General features: G+C 28.6%; 1 protein-coding gene across 3 annotated transcripts in view; it reads left to right on the top strand.

Annotated features, from left to right (window-relative positions):
- The first annotated feature begins 349 nt into the window (after positions 1-349).
- LOC111686881 (irregular chiasm C-roughest protein) overlaps positions 350-26,865 on the top strand; it is a 79,998-nt gene continuing 53,482 nt past the window's right edge. For all 3 annotated transcript variants that reach the window (XM_046947485.1, XM_046947486.1, XM_046947487.1), the window contains exon 1: positions 350-1,857. The gene's annotated coding sequence lies outside the window, so the exon portion shown is untranslated. The remainder of the gene's footprint in view (positions 1,858-26,865) is intronic.

The following is a 26,865-nucleotide window of genomic DNA, read 5'->3' as shown; positions in this document are numbered from 1 at the left end:
GTGTCTGAAAACAGTTCGAATTCCTTAACAAAGCGCGTGAATTTCCGTTTTTTCTGTTTTCAATTTGTAACTTCAGAAACATATCACAAAACGTCAGACGGACAGACAAACAGAACGACACAAATAAATGAATGAAAAAAAATATATATATTAAAGAAAATCCAAACACTCTCACTTACAATGCAACTTTAAACATACCAATACAATTTACCTTTAAAAACACACTCACACACAATTACACATTAATACATATATACACAAATACCTATACATATAAATAACTACATATCCAATATTTATTAATGAATTATAAAAAAATAAATAAACACGCACATCTTAATTAATAAGAAATTAAACAAAAGTATTTAAAAAAAGAAAAAAATTAAGTTATAAAATTTAAAAAAAAAAGTGGCAAAATTTTAAACAAAATTGCATTTTTCATGTTCAGTGTACTTTAATAAAAAATAATACATATCAACAGTCTCAACCTTAAAGTTGTGAAAAATCTCCCAAAAAATAAGTAAAATCATTTTGAAAAGGGCAACAATTTTTTAAAAATTACACCCAGAAAAAATAATAAAACCTAAGTTAGTCAATTATATAAAATTAAATTTAAAAAAGTTTAAATTTTAAATTTGAAAAAAAATAAAACTACTTAAATTAGTGTTTAGTCTTAAGACTTTAAATAAAAAGAAGGAAAATTATTTTAGCAAAAATATTTCGAAGCAAAAAAAGAAAAAGAAAAACCCCACGCTGAATCTGTTGATAATAACAACAACACTAACGACAAGTACAGTGGTGAATAAAAGTGTGAGTGTTAGCTGGAAAGCTATGTTTTTGTTATTTTGCTTATACACCGTTATAAGGTGAAAAATTCTTGCAACAAAAACAAAACACAAAAACAACAAAAAAGAGCAAATGTCAAGTGAAAATTATTAAGTTTAAAAATTTAAAGAAAAGCTGATTAAAAATTAATAAAAGAAACAAAGAACACCCAATAAAAAAGTCAATTAAAACAAAAAAACACAATAAAAATCCCCTTTTAAAAAAGAAATAACAACGAAATCTTGTTTGAAAAAAAAAACACAAAATATTCCTACAAAAAATGCTCCCCAATAAAAAAGTATCCAAATCAATTATAAAGAAAAAAATACCAACCAATTAAAACATACAACAAAAACAACATTAAAGATATTCTAATAAAAACCAGTTACAACAAAAAGAAACAAGTGTATATTTGATAATTCTTACGAAAAAATAACATCAAGCATAACAAAAAAAAATAAAAATAAAAACGTTTGTTGCATGCAATACAACACACACATACGAATACATACATATCTGCAGCTTCCTCTGGAACCGGTTATAGCTAAAATAATAACTACCAACCAACCATATTTAAACTAAATAAATCAGTGAAGAAATCAAGTTTTTTTTCGTTGCACCTGTTTGTGGCAGCTTAAATTGCACATGATTGGTTTGCAACTTTAATTTGCAACAACAACAACAATCACCACCTAGCCTAATATGCAAAGTTTAATGGCCTAAAGGAAGCGCAAACAACAATAACAACAGCAATATATACAAACATAACATGTTTTAGTTTTTAAATAAAACGAAAAAAATAAAATCTTAAAGCAGGATTTATGAAAAACCTGAACTTCTGTACATTAAAAGTGGATTTTATGCAGCAGTCAGCAGCATCTTTAATACTTTGTTGAATTTTACCCGATTTGCGTTTTTTGTTTTTTTATTTTTGTGAGTGTAAATCTTCGGGCTGTGGCATCAACCGATAAACAAAGAAAAACTTTGTTGTTTTGTATCTTTAAACAAGAATTTTTGTTGCACAATTTTATGGTAAGTTCTTTTTTTTATCAACAACAATAATTAGTTTTAAATTTAAAACTTTTGGGAAATAGAAACCATAGAAAATTATTTTTCGTAGATTATATGTATATAAAGATAATTTTGGAATGTAGCACTGATATCGCAACTATTATCTTAATTAATTTGATTTAATACCGAAATTTAGAAATATTTCCATAAACATTTTGTTACGCCCACAAAGAAGAATTGTAAATCCGTAGAAATACACCTAGGCCACTATCGGACCTATTGTGCGATCCTTATGATGAAAAAAAGTATTGTGCAATGTTCCGAAATTCCGTTTCCTGGACGTAATTCCTAAGAATTTTCCAGTCAGTGTTAGTCAGGTATGTTATTACCGGAATAACATCACTTGTAAGATACTTGGATCTAACTTCCACGAATGCCTGACAGTGGCAGAGAAAGTGCTCAAGAGTTTCACTGTCCTCTCCGCATGCTCTACATTCGTTTGAATCCGCACGGCCAATTTGGTAATCCTGTGTGTATGTCATATTAATTTCAGATTTGCTCATCAGGGTGACCCCATAGGATTTTTGTGGTTCTACCCACGGTTTCATTATTCCAAGAGGCCTTATGGAATTCTCTAGCCCATATTTTTAATTCGGTTTTTGTTGCGTCCTATGCTTTTGCGTTTGTCAGGTTAACTACCTCGAGCTTCCTTCCCTTTCGTTGCCGACTACTGCCGGTACCCATATGATGTAAATCTTACCTCTGGGAGAATATTCAGTTAAAGTTTTCTTACATTCCAATACGGTCTTAGATTTACTTCTATCATCTGATATTACCCTTATTGTGTTCTGGTTGTTGGTAAGTATATTAAGGGCTGTTTGGCGCCATTTTTTTTTTTCTAATCCAATTAACACATTCCGCTATTGCTCGGATTTTTGCCTGGCAGCTTGTATTATGATTAGCAAACGGTGATATATTTCTGTTTTTGGGGTCTTCAACTTAGAGCCATCCGTGTTGGGGGATAAAGTTGACCTGGAATTCTATATTGAAAACCCAAAGTTTAAATTAATTTGATTTGAGCTCGATTTGTACTTGAGTTTACAATTCAGAGTGTTTCACCAAAAGTTACTAAATTTTGATCATAACCTTAACTTTCCGGCCAGAATATAATAATGACTTGTACTTACTCAACATCTTACTTTTCAATGACTAATACATACCATTGCCATTAGTTTGAAGGAGGCTAGTAATGACTTACAAAATAATAAATTTGCAAGTACATACTTTGTAGCCTTGACGAAAAAAAAAACTCTAACTCCTTATTTGATGGCGATTGATGTAAGTACTTACCTAACTCCCTATTTATAAGCGAGAGAAGTATGTACTCATCTTCAATACCATTCCCGTATTAATATAATGACTTTAAATACAATTACCTTACTTTTCAATGTAAATTTTTGCTGGGTACTTATATTAAAAGTACTCTGAGTACTTATATTAAAAGTTAAGTCTAAATCGATACAAGAAGTATTTTTTAAAGTTAAGTGATTTAAAGTAAGTGCAAAACGTTTTTCGACGTCTCCAGATTTAAAATACTGTTCACAACCCTATATAGAGCTACGGAATTCTTATCGCGAATATTCCCAAGGAAGTTCTTATATACATCATTGCGCCGTGTAAATTGAAATCATGTTACTTTTATATTAAGCGCTCAAATATCACAGTAAGTGACTCTTATTATAGGTCATGGCAATATCATTATTTTATATTAGTTAAATATATTTTTAATTTTGTTCTATTTTTCCTTAACTTTGAATAAGTTTGTATTATATATCTGCGGTACACGTATCATGCTGGCTAATCAAATCAAATCATTTCGAAAAACAAGTTTTAGAAATTTGTCTTAATAATTCTTAAATTTTTGTATATTTAATTCTTTTCAATCTTGCATTAGTATTTCTCAATAGAACTTGGGCATACTTATCGTGAAAATTCCCAAGCCAGTGCTTATATACCTCATTGTGTTGTGTAAATTTGAAATCATGTTCGCTTTATATTAAGCGGTCAAATGTCATAGTAAGTGACTCTTATTAGGTCATGGTAATATCTTTATTTTGTATAAATTAAATATTTTTTACTATTTCTTTTATTCTTCCCTTCTTTTTCTTCTTATTTTTATTATCATTGACATAAACTTCCTGTCAAGTTTATTTAAATTCCATTATCCCTCAATTATTGTTGACATTCGTTAACAAAAATCACCTTCAAATAGTAAAAAAAAAATGAAAAACTTGTTTGAAAAGAAAAAAAAACTCAACAAACTTGTTGCCCTTTTAACTTATTTAACATAATAATAATTTATTATTTGAGTGAAAAACCATTATATAAGTTTACAATACTAAATGAACATCCTTCATCAGGACTCTTTCATTTAATTGTATACTATTTGCCTCCTGTCTTCTAGTTGTTTGTATTTAATTGTCTAGAATCACTTTAAACTTTAAATAACAAGTAGATTTTATAACTTTGTTTTTAATTTTTAGTTTTAAATAGAACATTTTAAGTGCAAATGTTATCTAAGTATGTACTTGGTTTTTAGTTTTATATATGTACATATATTTTCAAAAAACTATTTTTTTTTCTATTTTTTATAAAAATAAACACTTCATAAATTTCTCTCATAGTGGTAAAAGTGGTTAATTGACACACATATAAATAAATATTACAAATTTATTTTTTTATGATAATAATAGTTTGCAATTTGTTTAGAATTTAACCAACATCTGGTTGAGCTTTAAATACTTTTTTCTATAATTTTATTTTTTTAAGCCAATTTAAGCTTAAATTTTTTGGAAGAAAAACTATTTTGTTTATATAAGTTTAGACCACAAAAAATAAAACCTTAAATTAAATATTTACTTAAGAATGCAGAAATACATTGTGATAATTGAGAAGATACGAATAGAAAATTATTTTTCGAATCTGATGCAGCCTTTTTTAACCTAACACATGTGCAGAGAGAATAAGAAATATACACGCCTGGTACTAAATTGACACCCACATGTTTAAAATTTTTTCAGTAACATCCGTTGTCAAAGTATATACATACGTACGACAACACTCGTTGTCGAAATCTAAATTTTATACACGTCCGTTGTCTAAATATTAACAAATGTGGTAAGCTCAACGAAAAAGCATACGAAAAAGACAGTAACTTCCACTAATAGTTAACCACCTGGATGATCGTAATTCGTATGTTTTGGAATGTACCCTTTGTAATCGAGAATGAAGACAGTCGCCACTTTAGTGTCCTCTTTGTAAGCGGGAGCGGAGACAGTGGTCTTTTTACTATCCTCAAGTAACCTAGAGATTTTACTCTTAAAAGTTGTTTTTTTTTTGTACTTCCGAAAAACAGTCTACACTTTAGTGTTCACTTTGTAAGCGAGAGCGGAGGCAATCGTCTATTTACTGTCTCTTTGTAGAGTGACGATTGACTTCCTCGTAGGACAAGCCCATGTTAAAATGGTCGGTCACCTGGGTAGCCAGGTGGCTAGGGACCACCACAAGTGGTAGGTTAAGTGGTCAGTTCGGGACTGTCCCGTCGAATTGCTGGGTATATTATCAAATAGACCATATTTAAGAAAATAATTGAAATTTACAATTACTTAGTAATGATAACCACAATTAATTGTAATGGTAGAAATATAAATTACAAGTAATTGTATTTGATTGTTAGTTAATTATACATTACAAGTAACTGTAATCGAAAAACACTTCAATTACAAATAATTGTAATTTGTAATTGCTCAATTACACATTGTAAGTAATTGTTATTGACCATATAATGAAGAGGTATTTGTAATCATTAACCCTGCAAGATTGCTTTTAATAGAATCGTCCTTAGAGTAGTTAATCGAATAGTCTAAAGATTATCTTTGTAGAACTTCGTGTTGTGTCTGTGTGTAAGTAATTGTAATTGCTCAATTTCATATTGCAAGTAATTGTTATTGATATAATGAAATAATTTGTATAATCATTAACTCCTTAGTTTCCTATTATATAGTTAATAGACTATTTATTAGATTAGTCCAAATACGATTCAATAGACTAATAAAGTATTAAATCATACTTATCAGACTAGTTAGTAGTCTAGTTCGTGGACTAATTCAGAAGTTATTCAACAGAAAGTTAACTAGCTCAGGCATTAGTCATTGGACTGGTTAATGGATTAGATAATGAACTAGTCCATGGTATACTGGCTTTTAAACTATTACACTATATATACTAGTTAATAGACCAATCCATTGACTATTGAATAGACTAGTGAACTTACTGTCAGTATTCCAATTTGTAGACTATTAAATTGATAAAAGGAATTTGAAAAATAACTTGATACTTTTAACGCTAATTCGATTAATGCTCCAGTGCATTTAATATCCTGTGTTATCATGTGCATAGACTGCGATCGAATCATTTCGAATAACATGTTTTAGACATTTTTCTTTATATTGCTATTATATTACTTTCTATTCAATCTTGCCCAAGGTACATATTCTCAAGAACATATTTTACAAATTATTTAAAATCCCATAGAAACGTAACGAATTTCTTTTAACAATTAATCCTTTTTGACTTTAGTTTCTTTTGCAATTTTTTTATATCTTTAACAATTTACGATAATTCCTTGTTCTGCTTTTTTCATTTTCAATTATTTAAATTTCATCTTCTTGCTAGTTTTGTAATAGTTTTTCTAGTTTCTTCCTTTTTTTACTTTATATTGCCAGCAATATTTACCATACTAGCAGATAAATACAAACTTAAACTTGCAGTAAAAATTGTTTTTTTTTTTTTTTTGAACTAAAAGTAAACCCGGTCAAATTGTGTGAATTTTGTATTCACAAAAAAATAAAGTCTGGAGTTAGAAAATTTAGTTTTTGTAAATAATAAAAAAAGAATTTGTACAAATACCAGCAAAATTTATAAACTCACAAACATACAAACATATGTATGTAAGTAGTTTTACAAAGCGAACAATGCTATTGAAGTAATTGACTTTGATATAATTTGCACTCATTGTTGCCAAATACTTGCTACTCGAACTTAGTTGTTAGACAAACAAACAGCAGCAGCAACAACTGAACTGGTAGCTGTAGTGGTAGTAGTTTGTAATAAAGGAAACTACAACAAGTTGTACCAAGACATCATCAGAGTGCTCTGTATTTTTGGTTTGTTTATTTTTTTCTCCTTTTTTTACAACAAACTCTTAAGTATTTAACGAAACTAAAAAAGAACTACTTATACTGCTAACTAAATACTGCTATTGCTGTGGCTGATGCTACTGATATTTGCTACTTCTTCCCGCTCTCTGGCTCTTATAGTTTTTGGTATTTTACCACAAAAGTAGTACTTTACAAGTGGCATGTATATAGTACGGTACTCGATTGCCTTTGGGATATTAAGCTCGTACATAAATGTAAAGTAGTGCATACTTCGAGGAGGAAGAGTTTACTGAGAATTGTACGTGTATTTGCTGTTAATTTGATTAGAAAACTTTTTTTACTATTGTACAACTAAAATATGGTTTAGTCATATAAATATATACATATGTTTGTATACTTAAACATTACATACATACTTACATGTATTTTGTAATATGTATATAAGGAATCGTGCTAAGAGTTTGTGGCATTGCTCAATATTGTGATGTTGCCTTTAGCTGTATGCAAGCAAATGTTTGTGGGTGTGTTACTTGTAAGTTTGTTTATGTTTTTTTTTGGTAGGTACTAATGGAACTAATATTGGCCCTAGTTGACTGCACTATAGAGGTGGTAATGCGTTTAGTAGTTTTTTCTTTTTCATGCCTCTTACCCTCAATAAGAGAAATCTAGTACTAGTTATTGCTAGGTAAGGGTTTGTTTATTTTGTGTGTAAATATATTTTTCCAAATTGGGAATTAACGTTGACAACATGAACAGCAGCAGCAACAATAATGCCTCAACACTTGAAATGTAATTGGGATTAAGTGAGTAGAACATATTTTCATTAAAAAAGTTTTTCCTTTATGAGTGAAAAATTCACCACAGAAATTAGTTTAAATAAAAAAGAAAATTAAACAATTAATATAATTATTTAAAATGAAATATTTTTTTGGTTAAAAAAAACTAATAGTAGACGCAAACAAAATTGCTTACCTAAATCCCTTTTTTTTTGTAAGCGAGTGGGGTAAGAACTTCCAATGCCGTCCTGTGAGAAGAAGAGAAAAACATACGACATTTATTATAGGTAGACGGGTGGGTGAGGCCCGCTGTACCCCAAATTCATCCCGTACCATATGCAATTAATACCAACTCATTTCCAACGCCTAGTCCCACAGTCACTCCTATGTGGGGTATCTGTTGTTTCGGCAACAGTACCGAACTTATCCAGAAATATTGACTTTATCTTACATCAGTCTTTTAATCGCGAATTTGGGTTTAAACCACAGCCACTACGTGGATCCCGAGGTAACGTTAACCAACTGACCAGCCAGGACATAGTCCTGCGGGCAACTGACCACCCGTAGTACCAGATTATGCGGTGCTCTGGTCGGACCTCTTTCAATCTATGCAAGGACTAAGCCAAACAGTAGACTGTAACTAATTTTTTAGTCCAGGCCAGACTAGAGGTATTGGCCACCTTTTTATACCCCGGAATTGCAATAACACCAAGGCGGAGGCTTCACTAAGGTAACATGCCCCCGGGGGTTGTCCGTCTGTCAGTTGAAATCAGTTTTTAGAAGACCACAGATATCGGCGAGATCTGAATTTTCAATAATTCTATAAGACATGCTTTCAAGAAGATCACTATTTACAATACGCAAAATCGGTCCGAAAATATCTGGGGTCTTAAGAAAATTGATTTTAACAAACTGACTTACATGGCTTAATCCACTCAGCTATTTAGAGGAATTCAAAATATAAATGCTAAGTGGGTGTTACCATATAAGCAGTGTTCAGTTTAAAATGGTGATAGATGTCCAGGTATGTTCAGAGAATACTCTGTTCATACCAGATTTATCAAAATGTATTCTCTGTATCGGATTGTTTGATGGATTCGTACTTTGGTCTACCGGCTACGTCTCTAGTGGCTATCCCATCTGCGTGGTTCTAAACGGATGTGATGTTTTTACAACGTGGATGATAAGCAATGGGACAGCAATCATCAGAGATTAGGTAGCTTGAGCAAAGTGTACGTATAGTAGACCGGAAATTCCATATACGTAATTTGCCAACTGCGTGTAAGATACACAATGGGACGGTGGTGAGTCATTACAGAAGCTCAGCATACGACAAAGAGCAAAATTTTGTCACAAGAAAAAAACTACATTTTGTCAAAGTAATTCACTATTTTTATAATTTATAGACGTTAGTTCGTACCTATCTATGTATGTATGAGTATATGTATTTGAGTTTTCTGCTTTTGCAAAGGAATCCTTTTGTAAGAATGTAAGTGACACAAGTTTATTACTTTTTCTTGTAAATAGTACTAATAAACCAAAACTAAACTTAATAAAGTTTGTTAAATTTGTTACTTTCAGTATTTGTCTGTCGGTGTGTCAATTGTTGGCTGTAACAAGTAAAAAAAATACTTAAAAACAATGTTGTATACATACTTGTATATACTTAAAATACATGAAAAGTAAAACTTATTCTTCAGAAATCATTTTAAGTGAAGTTTGGAACACTATAATTTTGAACTACATATATATTTCGTTATTTTTTTATGTTTACTATAGTAAACAACACAAAGAAGTTTGCAGGTCACTTTTTTATTTTTTTTTACTTGTTCTTGTTTTTGTTGTAAGGAGCCTGATCCACTCTTGTAAGTTTGTGCTATTTTTAGCACTATTGTTGTAGTTTTTTATAGTCATTATAAGTATTCTAGAGTTTTATTTCAATTCTAGTTGCACACATACATACATAGTTTTGCTATTTTCCGTATTTTTATTTTTTGTAGTTTAGTTTTTTTAACCAACAAAACTTTTGTCTGTATGTATGTGTGTATTTTTTGTATTTTTTCGCGGCTTGTAATTGGCATGAATATTTTATGATTTTCTGGATATAAAATTTTTACCACCCTTGTTCTTTATCATCATCCTTTTTTAACCTTTTTACGGGTACTTTATATATGGCTTTGTTATAGTATTTACAAAAAAAATGAGAAAAAAACACATTGCTCCAAAATAAGTAGGAAACACACATACACACACAATGCTGGTTTAAAGCAATATTTATAGTGTTATATAGTAAATGCATCAGGTTTGGTTGGCTGCCATTGTTTAAACTTTCGTTAGCGCGTTGCAGGCAGCATTTTATATGGCTGTAATATTAAATGTGAAAAAAAGAAGTGGCAAATAGAAAATTGGAACAGCTATATGCGAACACAAAAAAAAAATTAAATAAAGTTAACTTTTACGAGTATGTGCCTTTTTTTCTGTTGTCTGTGCAAAATCTTTTATTTTAAAAATCATCTTATATATTTTCGTTATAGTTTAGTTTGTGATAATTTTATTTCTAGTAACTTTCTAGTTTATTTATATCTAGATTTCAGTTTATTTTATTATAATAAAAATTTTCGTTTTTGCCAGGATGTTTGGCAAAAAAAAACGCGTTTTTATGTCAAAGCAAAAAGTTTGCTGCAAAATGAGAAGAAAAAAAGTAAAACTTTCTTGCAGTTAGTTTTATGAGCTAAGGACATTAAATATATTTCTATTTTTTTTTTTTTTTTTTCGTTACGAAAAACTAATATTGAAAATTTTGTGTGTGTGTCTTTGTAAAATCTAATTTAGTTAAGAGTTTTTAGTTGGTTGGTTATCTTTTTTTTTGCTATTTTTTTGGTTCCAGGTAAAAAGCTTTTTGATAAAAAGTTTTAAACTTAACTAAAGATTAAAGTTTTTAATTTTAATTACCATAACTAATATAGTATTTTGTTATTTATGAACTCATAATTAAAATTTTGTTAAATTCAACGAAACAAATTTTTATATGGTTAAATAAGTACAAGCTTTAAATTTGGCAAAAGAAATAATAATATTTATCAACATAATCTGTTCAAAATTTAATTTTTTTAAATATTAATCTTATTTATTTGAGAAATATATTATTGTTTAAATTTTTATAATTTTTAAAATTCTTGTTAACATAGAACATACAAGGTTTGAATGTTCCATCATTTTGGAGGTCACGTGTTCGATTCCCACCCGATACGAACTGAATTTCAGAAATAAATGTTCAAGTCTTTTAAAATTTATTCCAATCACAGACATCTATATCATGACATTTTGTAGAGAAACTTTTGTTAAATTGTGTTTCTTATAGCAAAAGCTGATTTCAGGATAATTTTCTTATAGAACACTTTCTTCAAGACTATTTTCTCTTATGAAATTTAAGATTTTCACACAGCTAATCTTCTTTGCAGGAAAAGATTTTCTTAAAGATGATTTTCTTATAGAAAATGTTCGTAAAAACGATTTTTTTTATAGAAATTACGAAGATATTTTTTTATGAAGAATATTATATGAAAATGATTTTCTCTACAGAAAATATTCTGTTACGTTAATTTTCAAATAGAAAATCATTTATGAAGGGAATTTTCCTATAGAAGATATACTGTGAAGATGATATGCTTAAAGGAAATATTTAGTCAAAATGATTTTCTTATAGAAAATTGCCTTTAAAGATGATTTGCTTATAGAACATCTTCTCTAAAGATAATAGTCTTAAAGAAGACATTCTATGAGGAAAATTTTCTTAAAGAAAATAGGAAATATTTTCTAAAGATTTTTTTTATAGAATATTCTTAATTTTCTTACAGAAAATTTTCTGTCAAGAAAACATTCTTAGATTCTATAAGAAAACACTCTTACATTCTTAAAGAGGTTTTTTTATAGAATCTTCTGCAAAGAAAATTTTCTTATAGAAAATCTTCTGTCGGGATATCTTCCACCAGAAAATCTTCTATTAAGAGGATTTTTAACAGAAACATTTTTTGTTAAGTTTACTGGCCTCCGGTAGGTTAGTGTACTAGTCTAGTAGTCCGGAAGTTGAGGGTTCGATTCGCACCAGAGGAGCGCACAACGAGTCCGATAGGGGGCTAGGTGTATTTTGTTCAGGTACACCTTTCAACTACTTTTAATGTGTAAATAAGGAATAACCAATTATAATTACTTGTAATTGAAATTGAAGTTTTTTTTCAATTCCAATTACTTGTAATGTGTAATTGAACAATAATCAATCAGAATTATTTGTAATTGAAATAGCCAATTACAATTACATGTAATTGTGACTTAGATATTACTAATTTTATATTACATGTACTTTAAGGAATAAAGTTCACAATTACAAGTAATTGTTATTAGATATATTGCAATTACAATTATAATTGGGAAAACTTCAATTACAATTTAAAAAAATTGTAATTGACAAAACTTAAATTACAATTAAAAGCAATTGGTAAAGTTTCAATTACAATTACTTCAAATGTAATTGTAATTAAAAACACAATCATTATTATTAAGCCTGGCCCTAAAGTTGTTGAACAAGATCTGATCTGTAGCAGACTTTTAAAAACAAATTGCTTTTGGTTTTCTAAAAATCCAAAAGCTAACTTTTTCAAAATTAAATATTAAAAAGTTTTCACTTTTCTCTTTGTTAGTGCTTCTTTTGTAAAAATTTAAAATATGTTTTTTTCTAACATTCCTCGTCTAATTCGGCTCAAAATCCATTTAAGTTTTTCTTATATTTTACTGGGTGTCAAAAATTTTGCCATAATATCCCAAAAAAATCTCCTTTAAATCTCTGCAAACTGTGTTTTTAGCTTACAACTTTTGACATTTAATATGGCTTGGACATACTTAAAGTATTTCATTTTTGTTTTCTTTTTTTTAATTTAAATATCTGTTGTACTTTACTTTTCTTGAGGTTTTTGTTTTTGCAAAATAAACAACAAAAACTATATAAAAACATACCAACAAATCTAACAAGCAGGACTAAGTAATCCCCAAGACATAAGGCGGCTTTCATACAAGAACACCAAGGCCTGGGTAAAAAGGAAAAAAACTAAAAAGAAAAACGCTAAAAGTATGTACTTGTAGTTACTTAAGATTTCCTTTTTTACTTTTTATTATAATGTTTGCTGTTGTTAGTTGTTTTTCTTTTGCAAATTCTCTAGAGACAATTTTTTGCCTTATTTTTTTTTTTCTCAGCTGACTTTTGTGTGACTGATGCGAAAGTTCTCTTTATTTTACAACGGATTTTGTAAAACAAAAGAAAATTTTTAGTAAATTTTGTTATTTTGTTATTAATGTATGAATGTTGTGTTTGTTTTGTTAGTATAAGTAAGGACGCCTAAAAGCAGCATTAACAAAAACAAATAAAATGTTTTAGAAAACTTTAACTAGTCACTCTGTCACTTTTCCTCTCTCTATCTCTCTCTCTCTTACGAAAACAAAAAGAAGCAAATTCACATGTTATATGACATTATTTTTTGTTATACATATGTATGTTGTTATTGTTTTGTAAAGGATAAGATATCCCTGTAGTTTGTAGCAGCTGATCGAAACTAATAATTTTGTCCTGTTTTTGAGTCCAAATTAAATGTCTATCGTAAGTACACCTGCTGTTGTGCAAAAAATTTAGCTGACTACATTTTAGATTACTTAGAGACACTAAAAAAAAAAATTGACTACTCAGTACATTACCTAGGGTGCATAAGTAGACACTTCCTCTCTCTCTCTCTCTCTTTACCTTTCTCTTCGTATCTTTTAAACTGTAATTTTTTTATTGTGGTAGTGAAAAAACATCACATGTTTATATACAATCATAAAACATACCGTTTAATGTGTTGCCCAAGCTTTTTAAGATACAGAATACTTTGGATACCTACGAAAACTGTTGGGTTAACATTACCAGTTTAGAATTCTCTTTAACTAGACTTGTAGCTAAATAAAAGTAGTTTATAAATACTAAGTAATAGTAGTAGCCGTAGCATTTACAACATACTAAAGTTTTGTTAAGCAAAGTAACTTAAGAAAGAAAAACGTAATAAAAAGGGAACACTTTTTTTCTATTTTATTTTTGATGGTTTGTCACTAAAACTATAAAATTTTATTGTAATAAAAATAGACTTTCTATCCAAACATACTTAAATGAAATCAACTGTTGGAAAGAAAAAGTAGCAACAAAAACAACATAATTTACATAATATTAACATATATGCAATAATACAAACATTAAACCTCTATATATATCCTTGCATAAGGACTATTTGGTTTCTGTTGTGTCGTTTCTGTCGATGATGATGAGCTAAAGTTTAAATATATTTTAAGTTTGTATGAGTTTTTCTTCTGTTTATTTCCCCCATTATTTGTTATATGTATGTACATATGTGTGATTAAATTACTGATGATATTTATGAATGTTTGTGTTTTGGGTCTGTATGTGTAATGGTTCAGTTCAGTGTTTTTTTTAAATAACCATCCATCCAATGATTTTTATTGTTTTCCGTTTTGTATCATCATCAAAATTGAATTATTTCCTCTTGATTTTTATGGCATAGCGTCCCTAAAGTTGATTGCTGATATATATGTATATACACACACTCACACACCCATATACTACTTTTTATGCACACATTTATAGGTACATATTTACATACATATGTAAATTAGGGAGGACAAAAATTCATGTTTTTCAAATTACTTTAGTTTTTCTCTTGAACATATGCTAGTTATTTCATAGGTGACCACTAAACTATTAGGTAGCCAGTCACCATATTGCATATTTAGGCAATGTTTTAGTACAACTAATGGCCAAAAGTCGTTCAAAAAAGTATTTCAAATCTCTTTAAAATTATAAAAGATTAATCATATTACCACTGCTTGAGATAATGGAGTTAGAAATGTGTCAGGACCTCCTCAAAACCGACCTTCTTAAGATTTCGTATTGATTGAAATCTTTCTAGACTTGCCGAAATCTTAAAAGTGTTAGAACCTCCGTATTTATACACAAACAAGTATTCAACTGTATAATATTTATTTATATTTAAAGCTATAACTGTATTTGTGTTAAACACACTCATACACACATCAATACTTATTTATGAGTGTATAAGTAGATAACGTTGATTTTAATCAGTTTTCCATTTTGCCCATTTACCTATCAAAGTGGAAAGATTTTCAGGTTCAGTAAAAAACAACGAAGGAAAGCAAAAAAAAAATAACAACAACATACAGGGTTAACAAAAACATTATGAAAATTTGTTAAAATATATAGCATACATATAGGGGAACTTCAAATACACATACATACTCGTACACATTAAAATGGTTAAAACGTTAGTATGTTTCTCTGTTTTGAGAGTGATTTAATTTTTGTAATTTTTTTAAGTGTATTGCTGTTATTGTATGGGTAATAACTGTTAAATAAGCTTTGAGTGTATGTATATAACTACTTAGTTGTCTTTTTTTGCTGCTGTTATTATTTTAAGCAATTTTTTTCCTTACATACATGACTGCCCAGCAGTTTTGTAGGAAGTGTAATTTATTGACACTTAGACAGTAATTTTACAAAGATATACAATTTTGTAAAAAATTAGTCAACTTACAGAGTAAGTTGAAGACACTTTGAGTATTTTGTAAGTAACTTACTTATTCAACTGTAATTAAAATAAGAAACCAACAAATTTAAACACATATGTAATTATTTAATACTTTGGCAAATAATTTGTTCATAACACCTTGAACTACAGGGTGTTTATACACTTACACCTACACTTTTATGCCTTAATATGTGTGCGTTTGTTTGTATGAGTATATGTTGAATAAAATTTTGTTTATTTCCTCTATCAATTTAAGCTTAAATTTAATTTTGTTCCTTTTGGCTATGAAAAAAGGATTTATCTGATATCTAGCTTAACAACTACAACAAGAGCAGTAGCGTTGGTAGTAGCAGCAGCAGCAGCAACAGCACCAGCCAAAAAACAGCAAATTTGTTTGTTATAGTATGTATATGTGCAAAATTTAATAGCAAAAAAATTTTGTATAATTTATACTTATTATCGCTTCATGGATTTTAATCTGAGAAATGTTAAATATATTTATATTTTGAGGGGGAAATATATTTTTTTGTGTTAAATTTTATTTAAATTTGAAACATTTAATTCTTACATAAATTGGAAAAATAAAATTTATTTTTTTATTGCAAATTTTAAAACTATTAAAACATGTTTTATAATTGCACTTTAAATTTGTTTTATAGAGACAACGACGAGTTTAGAAAATTAATTATTTAATAGGTACGTCATTAGAAAAGTCAATAATCTAGTCATTAGACAAGACTGGTGAATGGTCTATTAGACTAGTTATAAGAGTAGTCATTAGAATAGTCACTGGCCTAGTCATTACACAAGTCAATAGCCTAGTCATTATACTAATCAATTATAATCATATCAGTCAATAAACTAGTCACTAGAATAATCAATATACCAGTCAATTGACTAGTCAATATACTAATCAATAGACTATTCAAGAGATCATTCAATAGAATATAAAATGGACTAGTCATTTGAATATTCTAAAGATTAGTTATTGAACAATTCAATAGCCTAGTAAATATACTAGTCAATAGATTGGTCAATATATTAATCATAAGAATAGTCAATATACTAGTCAATAGACTAGTCATTATACTAGTCAATAGACTTGTCAATAGACTAGACAATAGACTAATCTTTAGGTCAATCATTAAAGTAGTCAATAGACTAGCCACTAGACTAGACATTAGAATAGTTAATAGAGTAGTCATTAGGCTAGTCAATAGACCGACCAGTCATTATGATAGTTTGTAGGCTGTAGCTCACTATCACTATATTAGTCAATAGACTACTACTAAGTCACCAAATTCGTTTAGTTACAATATCTATCAGTTACTAAAGTAGTTAAGTTCCTGATTACTTAACTACTACTTATCGATGCTGGAATCTGACTATTACAGATTATCAAATTTAGTTCAATTAGTTAGTTATAAGAATTAACATTTAAAATTTGTTTGTTTTTGAAAAATCCAATTTAAAGAAAAAAATATCTTTGTAAAATATCCCTTAAAATATGCTGCTATATAAATGTATAATACAACAAACTTATATAAATGTATAATACACACGTGTTAATTGCCACTAAATGAGAAAAAATTACACTGTTCACCCAACCCACTAATTTAATTATACATACTTTATCCTTATAGTTGTTTGTGTGTTAATTTCTTACGAAAAAAGGTATTAATAACAGATTATAAAAAGAACCCTTTTTCCCGAAAGAGGGTTTGCCACTTTGCCAAAGAAAAACAAAATTTTTAACAAGAGAAAACAAAAATAATATTAACAAGGATAAGAGGAAAAGGAAATACAAAAAAAATAGAAAAACTTTATCATAAGTTTAACATTTATTTTTTAATGCATTCTACAAATGAAATTTTCATTTCAACTCTTCTAAATGTTAGTGCTTTAATACCACCATCATCAGCAGCAGCAGCAAGAGCAGCAGTATCTTTGGCAAACACAACTTTGAAAAGTGAAAAATTAAAAAGAAAAAACTTTTCTTTTGTTGTTGGCCCCATTTAAGTTTAGCTTTTTTATTGCTTTTCAAAATAAGGGTCATTTATCCTTCAAGATTATTGCTTAAGTAATTATTAATGATAAAAATTTCCACAAAAAATAAAAACTCCAAGATAAGAGTAAAAAAAACAAAATCAAAGTGCTAAATATAAAGAACATACGTTCTTTTAAATAGAACATAATGATTAGAAAAAGCTACATTTAAATACATTTTAATTGACCTCCCACAATAGTTTTTAACTAATACAAACAAAAAATGCTTTTGAACACATATTTAGAAAGAAATTTATAATTGTTCTCCCTTTGTGTGCTTTCATTTAATAATAATTAGCTTAATTATAAAATTGTGTTAATTTTCAACATAAATAAAACAATTGCAAATGAACAACAACAACAAAAATTATAAATTTATCGCTACGAGCTTTCTCTCTCTCTTTATCTAACACAACAAACTCTAAATAAAATTTGTAAAATTTATCATCGTCAGCACAAATATAACAACGCCCCCTTTATTTCCGAAATTTAATATTCAAACATGGTTTTACACAATTATTTGACAAGATTACATTTTTGTTGTTAAACTTTTTTGTTGTTGCAAAAATTTATGTGTTTTATAGAACGAAAATTGGAGATTTAAAATTTAATTTAAAATATTTCAGTTAAATTATTGCAAAGAGTGTAGAGTATAATATAAATAAGAAGTAATAAGAAATTTATTACGTATTTGTGAATTTTAGAAGGATTAATTGGTTAATGTATTAAATTTAATGGGAAATTTATGTTGTGGGTTGCAGAGAGAGTTTTTAAGTTTTGTAGGGGGAAATACAATTATGAAAACTAAATAATCTTATTCTAGAGAGTATAGTGGTAAAGCGATCACTTATTCAGTAAGGCTCTTTACCGAATCTAGTTCTAAATAAAAAGGAGCTGTTTTTTAACATATGTCGGCAATGAGCTCTCTTGTAAGCTTACAAACATTCACGCAAAAAAAAATCAACAATAAATTAAAGAATTCGTTTTTTAATTTCAGTCGATGCCTGCTCTGCAGAGAATAGAATAGAAAACATATGTAATAATCCTCTTATACATACAAGTATTTAAAGAGTTTAAAAATAAATCCAACTAAGAAAGTAATAATTCCACAGAAAATAACCCAAACAACAGCAAACATTTTTTTAACATCTAATAAATTTCAAATTTTCTGTAAAACTGTTCACTTAAGATTGATGGCCACAACAAAATGGGTTAATGAATAACATTTTTTTTGCGATTTTTTCACAGTATACACTTGTTTAGCACTAAATTCTATACAATTGTAATGGACTAATGCCATTGCTTTTTTCATACTATTTAGTAAATAATTTCTGCTGAAAAAGAACAAAAAGAACAGTTTTTTCTACTTTTTCAAAGGCTCTTAACACAATTGTGTGTTTAATCAGTAATACTCATACAATAAGGAACAAAAAACAAAAGGGGTTTTGCTCATATATTTGTTGTACATGTATATGTATAAACAAATTCCTGCAGTTCGCCATTGTTTATTTCATTTCATCTGACTTTATTGTGTGTTTGAACTAGAACTGAACTAGAACTGAACTAGAACTGAACAAGAACTGAACTAGAACTAGAACTGAACTAGAACTGAACTAGAACTGAACTAGAACTGAACTAGAACTGAACTAGAACTGAACTAGAACTGAACTAGAACTGAACTAGAACTGAACTAGAACGGAACTAGAACTGAACTAGAACTGAACTAGAACTGAACTAGAACTGAAATAGAACTGAACCAGAACTGAACTACAAACCTCGTATTAAGATTTTGTAAAATGTGGGTGTATAATCGCGAGTACCGCCATACACATGTAAAATACATGAATGTATAAGTATTTTTCTGAACGTTATTGGTTTTTTTTCGTGATGATTTTTATGTCGCATTTATGTATCACAAGGGGTACGTGTGAAATATATTTTGAAAAAAAATATATATATAAAAAAAATTATAAGAAAAAAATAACATAAAAATATAAAATGCCGATGGGCGTATATAAATATTTTTAACTTTAGCTGTTGTGTGGCAGCATTTGAAAATTGTGTGGCATTAATGTAATGTTTCTGCAGAGGATGATGATGCATGTAGCAATGTATGTAGATCTTAGAATGTATGTGTAAGTTATTGGTTGATGGTTTGTATATTATTTAGACTCTTTTAGACTGCCAACCATCAATAAAAAATAAGAAAAGCAAACAACTACAAAAACAACAACCACATCATCACCAACATCAATTTCAATGTACATTTTTATTAGAAATATTTATTGATATAGATTTGAAATTGTTTGCTATGAGGCAATTTTTGCGTTTATATTTTTATTTATGTTATCTTTAGCCATAGAAACTATTCCCCCTCCTGTTCCAATTTTTATTGATAGAACGATTTATTAATAGGAGTTTTTAAACATATAAATATATAATTTTATATTTCCATGGTTTAATTTAAAATTAAGAAAAATCTTTCACTTTAGTTTTATTTAAAAAAAATTATATTTACAGATTATTTAGAATTTAGTTGGATGTTCTTACTTAAGATCTCCTGTAATATTTTAGTCTTGATCATTATTGCTTACGTCCACAGCATTTCATATAGTTATTCATTGAATATGCAATACAATTTTTTTCTTCCTCCATCAACATCCATTAATGACAACCAGCTAATGGCCACAAAATTCCAATCATTTCGAAAAGTCTCTACGGTATTAGTGTGAGCATTGTTCATATGTGTAAGTATTTTTACACACACAAACATATTTTAAGTTCTATATAAATGTACATGCATGCCTATGATTATTCCCTATCATTGCTGAAAATAATTGGTTGTCATTTAAAATTTGTGGCTAAAAAAGGTTTCTTTTATGTTAGACTCTCAACACCACTGTGGCATTTTATAGTTACATTTTTAAATGCAATAAAAAACAGTGGGTTAAGGAAAAAATAACTTAAAAATTACCAATAACTTTTTTATACTCAAAATTTCTAAATATTTTGTAGTTTTATTAACAATTCTTAAAATCAAAATCTTTTAAATCTGTATATTACTATATCCCTCAAAAATATTTTTTATCTATTTGTCACGGTATTCTGTCATCCAACAAATGAAACTCTTACAAACGTATGTTTATGCATATGTGAATATGTGATGTGAATATGTACAGTAAATATCATTGTATGACGGTGTATGCAATTGGTGCGTTGCGCTGTTAGAATGTGTGCTTGTATATGTCTAATAGAGTATGTCAACAATCATTTGTGTATATGGATGTTTTCAAATGTATGTACTTGGATGTGAATGTTTCTACAAATATTCATGTACATTGTACATATATGCGTTAATGCGTATGAATGTGTGTGTATGTCGTCCATTGCATATTTGTGGTATCCCGTATGTTTTGTGGTCAATAATTAATGATCTATTGCAGCAAAAATAATTTATTTCAATTTATGAACGTACGAATGAAGAAGCATACATTTAGGAATGTCGTATAACAATTATTGTGCATGTAAATTAAACGTATACATAGTCATAAATGAACATACTCATGTACTTATAGGGTTTTTAATACAAATAGAAAATAACTAAAAACAATTTTATATTTTTTAAAGCTTTTATTTAAATATTAGGATGTTTGTTTTTGGCGGATTTTTTAAATAATTTCGATAAAAGCATTCGTTAAATAACAGCTGTAATTCATCTCTGGTTCAGTTCTAATTCAGTTCTAGTTCAGTTCTAGTTCAGTTCTAGTTCAGTTCTAGTTCAGTTCTAGTTCAGTTCTAGTTCAGTTCTAGTTCAGTTCTAGTGCAGTTCTAGTTCAGTTCTAGTTCAGTTCTAGTTCAGTTCAGTTCTAGTTCAGTTCTACTTCAGTTCTAGTTCAGTTCTAGTTCTAGTTCAGTTCTAGTTCAGTTCTAGTTCAGTTCTAGTTCAGTTCTAGTTCAGTTCTAGTTCAGTTCTAGTTCAGTTCTAGTTCAGTTCTAGTTCAATTCTAGTTCAGTTCTAGTTCAGTTCTAGTTCAGTTCTAGTTCAGTTCTAGTTCAGTTCTAGTTCAGTTCTAGTTCAGTTCTAGTTCAGTTCTAGTTCAGTTCTAGTTCAGTTCTAGTTCAGTTCTAGTTCAGTTCTAGTTCAGTTCTAGTTCAGTTCTAGTTCAGTTCTAGTTCAGTTCTAGTTCAGTTCTAGTTCAGTTCTAGTTCAGTTCTAGTTCAGTTCTAGTTCAGTTCTAGTTCAGTTCTAGTTCAGTTCTAGTTCAGTTCTAGTTCAGTTCTAGTTCAGTTCTAGTTCAGTTCTAGTTCAGTTCTAGTTCAGTTCTAGTTCAGTTCTAGTTCAGTGCTAGTTCAGTTCTAGTTCAGTTCTAGTTCAGTTCTAGTTCAGTTCTAGTTCAGTTCTAGTTCAGTTCTAGTTCAGTTCTAGTTCAAGTTAATTTTTATTCAGAATTGTTCTTTTCTAGTTCAGTTATAGTTAATTTATATTTCAGTTCTAGTTCATTTCTAGTGTAGTTTTAGTATAGTTCTAGTTTATTTTCTGTTTAGTTCTAGTTCAGTTGTAGTCCATTATTTGTTTTTATTCTACTTTAATTTTTTAAGATTTTCTTAAAAAAACGGTGCAGTCTGACAAATTTCGATCAGGTGCTAATTTGGTCAATTTCATCAGTCCGGATAACTATTTCACCTTCCCTCGTAGCTAGCAATATGTGTGTGCGTATTTTTTAATAAATAATAATGTTCAGTTTTTGCTAAAATACATATACTTACACATACATATGAACTTATGTATTTTATATATTATTTTATAGTCTTACATATTTATGGTTGAATTGGTTCGCTTTACCAGAATGACCATAATGTGTTGCTATTGTTTAATTTCAAATTGTTGTCGTTGTTCGTTTAGTATAGAATTTTGTTGCAGCAGTAATATGTTGTTGTAGTGGCAGCGGCAATACTAGTTGGAATTTTATGTTCGATTTTTATAAGCATTTTTCAATATTATGGCACCACATAATGTGTGTGTATGAAAAATATATGTGGTGATTGTAATGAAAGGTACAACAAAACACCAACAACCAAAATCCAACGACAGCATTAATATTAACAATGCATAAATACATACTATGTATAACTGTAAAACAGACTAAGTCAAAAATTTCATTTTCAAAAAAAATAGAGTAAAGTTTAGCTAGTAGGAAATAATAGTATAAGTAATTAACTAAATTTGCTCTTATAAAGACATAGTTGGTTTTAGGTTGGGACCATTCACATAATATTTTACATATATATTTGTAAGTTATATTGTTATGTATTAAAGTAAGTGCATTAGTTTGTATAGAGATGTATGTATGTCAACAACTCTGCCATTTTCGCAGTGCGGTAAGTAATTAATAAAAGTTGTATTTGAAATAAATTAAGTTGAAAGTTTATATTGTTTGTTTTTCTTCTTTAGATTGTATTGTTGTGTGCTGTTAAAAGTTATTGGCTTGTGAATTCAAATAAAAATAAGAACTATGTACATTTATTTTAAACTGCAAATGCAAAAAAAATGTATATATTTATACTAAATATTAGTAGCAGTAGTAGTAGTAGCTGCCAAATACAATAACATACCAGCAGTTTTCAAACTAATTTTTTCACAAGTCTGTATTTTTTTAATTAAACTCTTTATAACAGTTCAGTTCTAGTTCAGTTCTAGTTCAGTTCTAGTTCAGTTCTAGTTCAGTTCTAGTTCAGTTCTAGTTCTAGTTTAGTTCTAGTTTAGTTCTAGTTTAGTTCTAGTTTAGTTCTAGTTCAGTTCTAGTTCAGTTCTAGTTCAGTTCTAGTTCAGTTCTAGTTCAGTAAGGCTTTTCAGTTCTAGTTCAGCTATAGTTCACTTCTATTTCAATTCTAATTCAGTTCTAGTTCAGCTATAGTTCACTTCTATTTCAGTTCTAGTTTTATTCTAGTTCAGTTCTAGTTCAGTTCTAGTTCAGTTCTAGTTCAGCTTTAGTTCAGCTCTAGTTCAGTTCTAGTTCAGTTCTAGTTCTAGTTCAGTTCTAGTTCAGTTCTAGTTCAGTTCTAGTTCAGTTCTAGTTCAGTTCTAGTTCAGTTCTAGTACAATTCTAGTTCAGTTCTAGTTCAGTTCTAGTTCAGATCTAGTTCAGTTCGAGTTCAGTGTTTGTTCAGTTCTAGTTCAGTTCTAGTTCAGTTCTAGTTCAGTTCTAGTTCAGTTCTAGTTCAGTTCTAGTTCAGTTCAAGTTCAGTTCTAGTTCAGTTCTAGTTCAGTTCTAGTTCAGTTCTAGTTCAGTTCTAGTTCAGTTCTAGTTCAGTTCTAGTTCAGTTCTAGTTCAGTTCTAGTTCAGTTCTAGTTCAGTTATAGTTCAGTTCTAGTTCAGTTCTGGTTGTGTAACTCTTAGAATTTTATGCTATTCGATATTTCCAGAATTCGTTGTCTTTACATAATGACAACTAAAAGAACTTTTGATCCCGCTGTCATTTTTTAAATTCTCTCACACTTCAGTTTAAGGTTGGTTAAAGCTTGTTTAAATTTCCTTTTTCGCTTAACTCTTTTATTGTAATACGTTTTTTTTCGCTTTCTTCTTGTACTTGTTTAATATTTAGCCTTCTATAAATTTCAGTTTTCAACGCAATAGACAAACAAAAAAACCCTTATTCAATATTTTATATTCCTAACGCGATTCTATGCAGTTTCTCCTCTCTTTTTTGTCTTGCCATTTTTTATGCTTTTTATCCTTATAAAACGACAAGCATTTGTCAAAATCAACAACGACGAACATTTTACACAATCATGCCTCTTATATCCTGTGTATTCCAAGGATGTTTTATGTCTTGCAAATTTTCTTTTTTTATATTGCAACATTTAAAGAAAATTTAAGAGAAAGTGAGGAAAATATAGTAATTTTTTTGGTTAAAAATTTAATTGCTTGCGAAAGCAATTTAGTGGTATTGAAAATATTTAAATGAAACTTATTTTTATTTTATTTTTATAAAATTACTTAAATGTTTTTTACTTTTTTGCAATTTATTTATTTTATATGTTTTTTATCCTAAGCTAATTTATCAATTTTATTGTCATTTTATTATCAATATTTATCAATTTAATATTGTTATTACTTTGTTGTTATGGCTTTTTATCGCCTTTGGTCTATGAAGTAATGGTTAAGTCACAATTTCCTTATAGAACCTGAAGGCGTATTAATAAATGCAATAAAATTTTGTCAATTGGTTTATTTTTTTCCTTCTTTAAGTACTTTTCATAAAATATTAAAATGATAAATATTGCTTGCATTTTATCTAAGCAAAAGCTAAAAATCTATGAATTGTGTATATCAGTATAAAAGTATTGCTAGAGGAGATAATGGGTTTTTTACCCTCAGTTCAGTTTTAGTTCATTTCTAGTTCAGTTCTTAGTTCACTTATTAATTAGTTTTAGAACTTTTTTAAAAATTTTCGCTTTTTACCCATATTTACTTTTCGTTATAACAGTTTTTGTTTATTTAAAACAAATTCTCCTGGCTATTACAATATCTTAATTTAGTAGATTGGATATTTTTTTATAATAATTTAGCCTATCTTTTACCTTTACTAAATCCTAAATATCATAAATTAATTTTTCTATTATAAAAATAATCCCTTTTAGGTAGGCTTTACTTTTTTCCATTATCCAAAGATATGTTAAGCCCCAAAAGTATGTTAATTATAAACAATAATTATAAGCCCTATAGTTATGCTAATAATTATTCAAATATTGTGGCTAAAAATTAAACCATTTAATTTAATATTGATATATGAAATTTGCAAAAACCTTTTAATTAATGTATTTAAAAAACAAACAAAAAATACATTTATTCATATTTAACTTTATGACAACTTTCAGCAGGTATTAAATATAGTGTGATTTGAAAAAAATACGTGAAAAATTTATTTAGGATTTAAATTGGTAAAAAAGGGTTCAATTGTGACATGTTTTGTAACTGCTTAGAGTTATATAATGTTAATTTTTAGAATATTTCTTGGGGCATTTATGAATATTGTCTAGATTTGTTAACACAATTTTACCGTTTTTGTGGAAAAACCCCAAAAAAAAGAATGGTAACATAAAAATCTCTAAAACATAGCTTGTCGTTTATATTGCTGGCTTATCTGCAGTTCATTTTTGACATATTCTGCTTTTTGCCGATTTTTGGTTTGTGTATGTATGAAACTTAACAAAAGCAATCATTTTAAATTTACATTCATCTGCTGTAACATTATGTTTACCAAGGATTTCTCTCGGTGTAAATGATATGGTTTGGATATTATACACTTTATTCATATAACAATGCCATGGCAATTGTACAATATTTATAATTTTCTTATATATATTTAGAAAAGGGAATCCCCTACCAAAGTATAAGTTTAAAAATGGGGGGAACACGTTTAATGTGAACGTGTACTTGGGAAAGCGTGCCTTGCGTGCACAATAATAAAAAATGGAACTCTTAAAACATTCAAAAGCGACAGTAAATTTACGTTATTTGTTATTCTCGTTTTGTACTCCTCCATATACAATTTATTTATAAATGTATGTATTTACTTATATGTGTGTAGAATTGTTGTGTAGGACATGCATATTTCTAAAAATTGTAAAGTGTATCAGCAGTAGCAGCAGTTAGACAGACCATTTGTACTACCACTGGTGTACTATTCCCTAAAAACTCAGTTAACCAGTAACCAAAAGCAGCTATTGTGTCGACACTACAATTCTACTCATATAAAAATGACATTAACTATGTCGGCCGAACTTATCCGTCGATTTCTGTCTGTATTTTGGTTGGTTGTTTTTTTTTTTTTCTGTACTGGTTCGTGCTGTACTCCCTGGGGAGCTAATAAACCTCGTATCTGGGCCACCAAGGACTAAAGAAAAAAAAGTTTTTATACAATTTATATTTTTGTTGTTGTACACTATATATATACATATATCATTGATGTTTACGGTAGATGTATTTTCTCATACTATATACACACATACATATGTATGAAATTATATGTGTGTTTGTAAATTTACTGCATATGTGTATTAATAAAGACTTTATTCGCTCTATCTCACTCTGTCGGTTAAACTTTTTTTGATAAAAATTTCCTGCAGTTATTCAGGCATGTTCACAGCAATCATAATTACAAGAATTTCGGTTCTATTATAATCACTTCAATCATATTTCCCACCGTTTACAAATAGACAGTAATTTCTTCTGATGTTTAAGTTCAAGTTTAGTTCTAGTTCAGTTCTAGTTCAGTTCTAGTTCAGTTCTAGTTCAGTTCTAGTTCAGTTCTAGTTCAGTTCTAGTTCAGTTCTAGTTCAGTTCT

This window comes from Lucilia cuprina, chromosome 3 (assembly GCF_022045245.1).
Source record: "Lucilia cuprina isolate Lc7/37 chromosome 3, ASM2204524v1, whole genome shotgun sequence".
Taxonomy (NCBI): domain Eukaryota; kingdom Metazoa; phylum Arthropoda; class Insecta; order Diptera; family Calliphoridae; genus Lucilia; species Lucilia cuprina.
The sequence above is the reverse complement of the archived record's forward strand: the minus strand, read 5'-3'. Positions and strand labels throughout refer to the sequence as shown.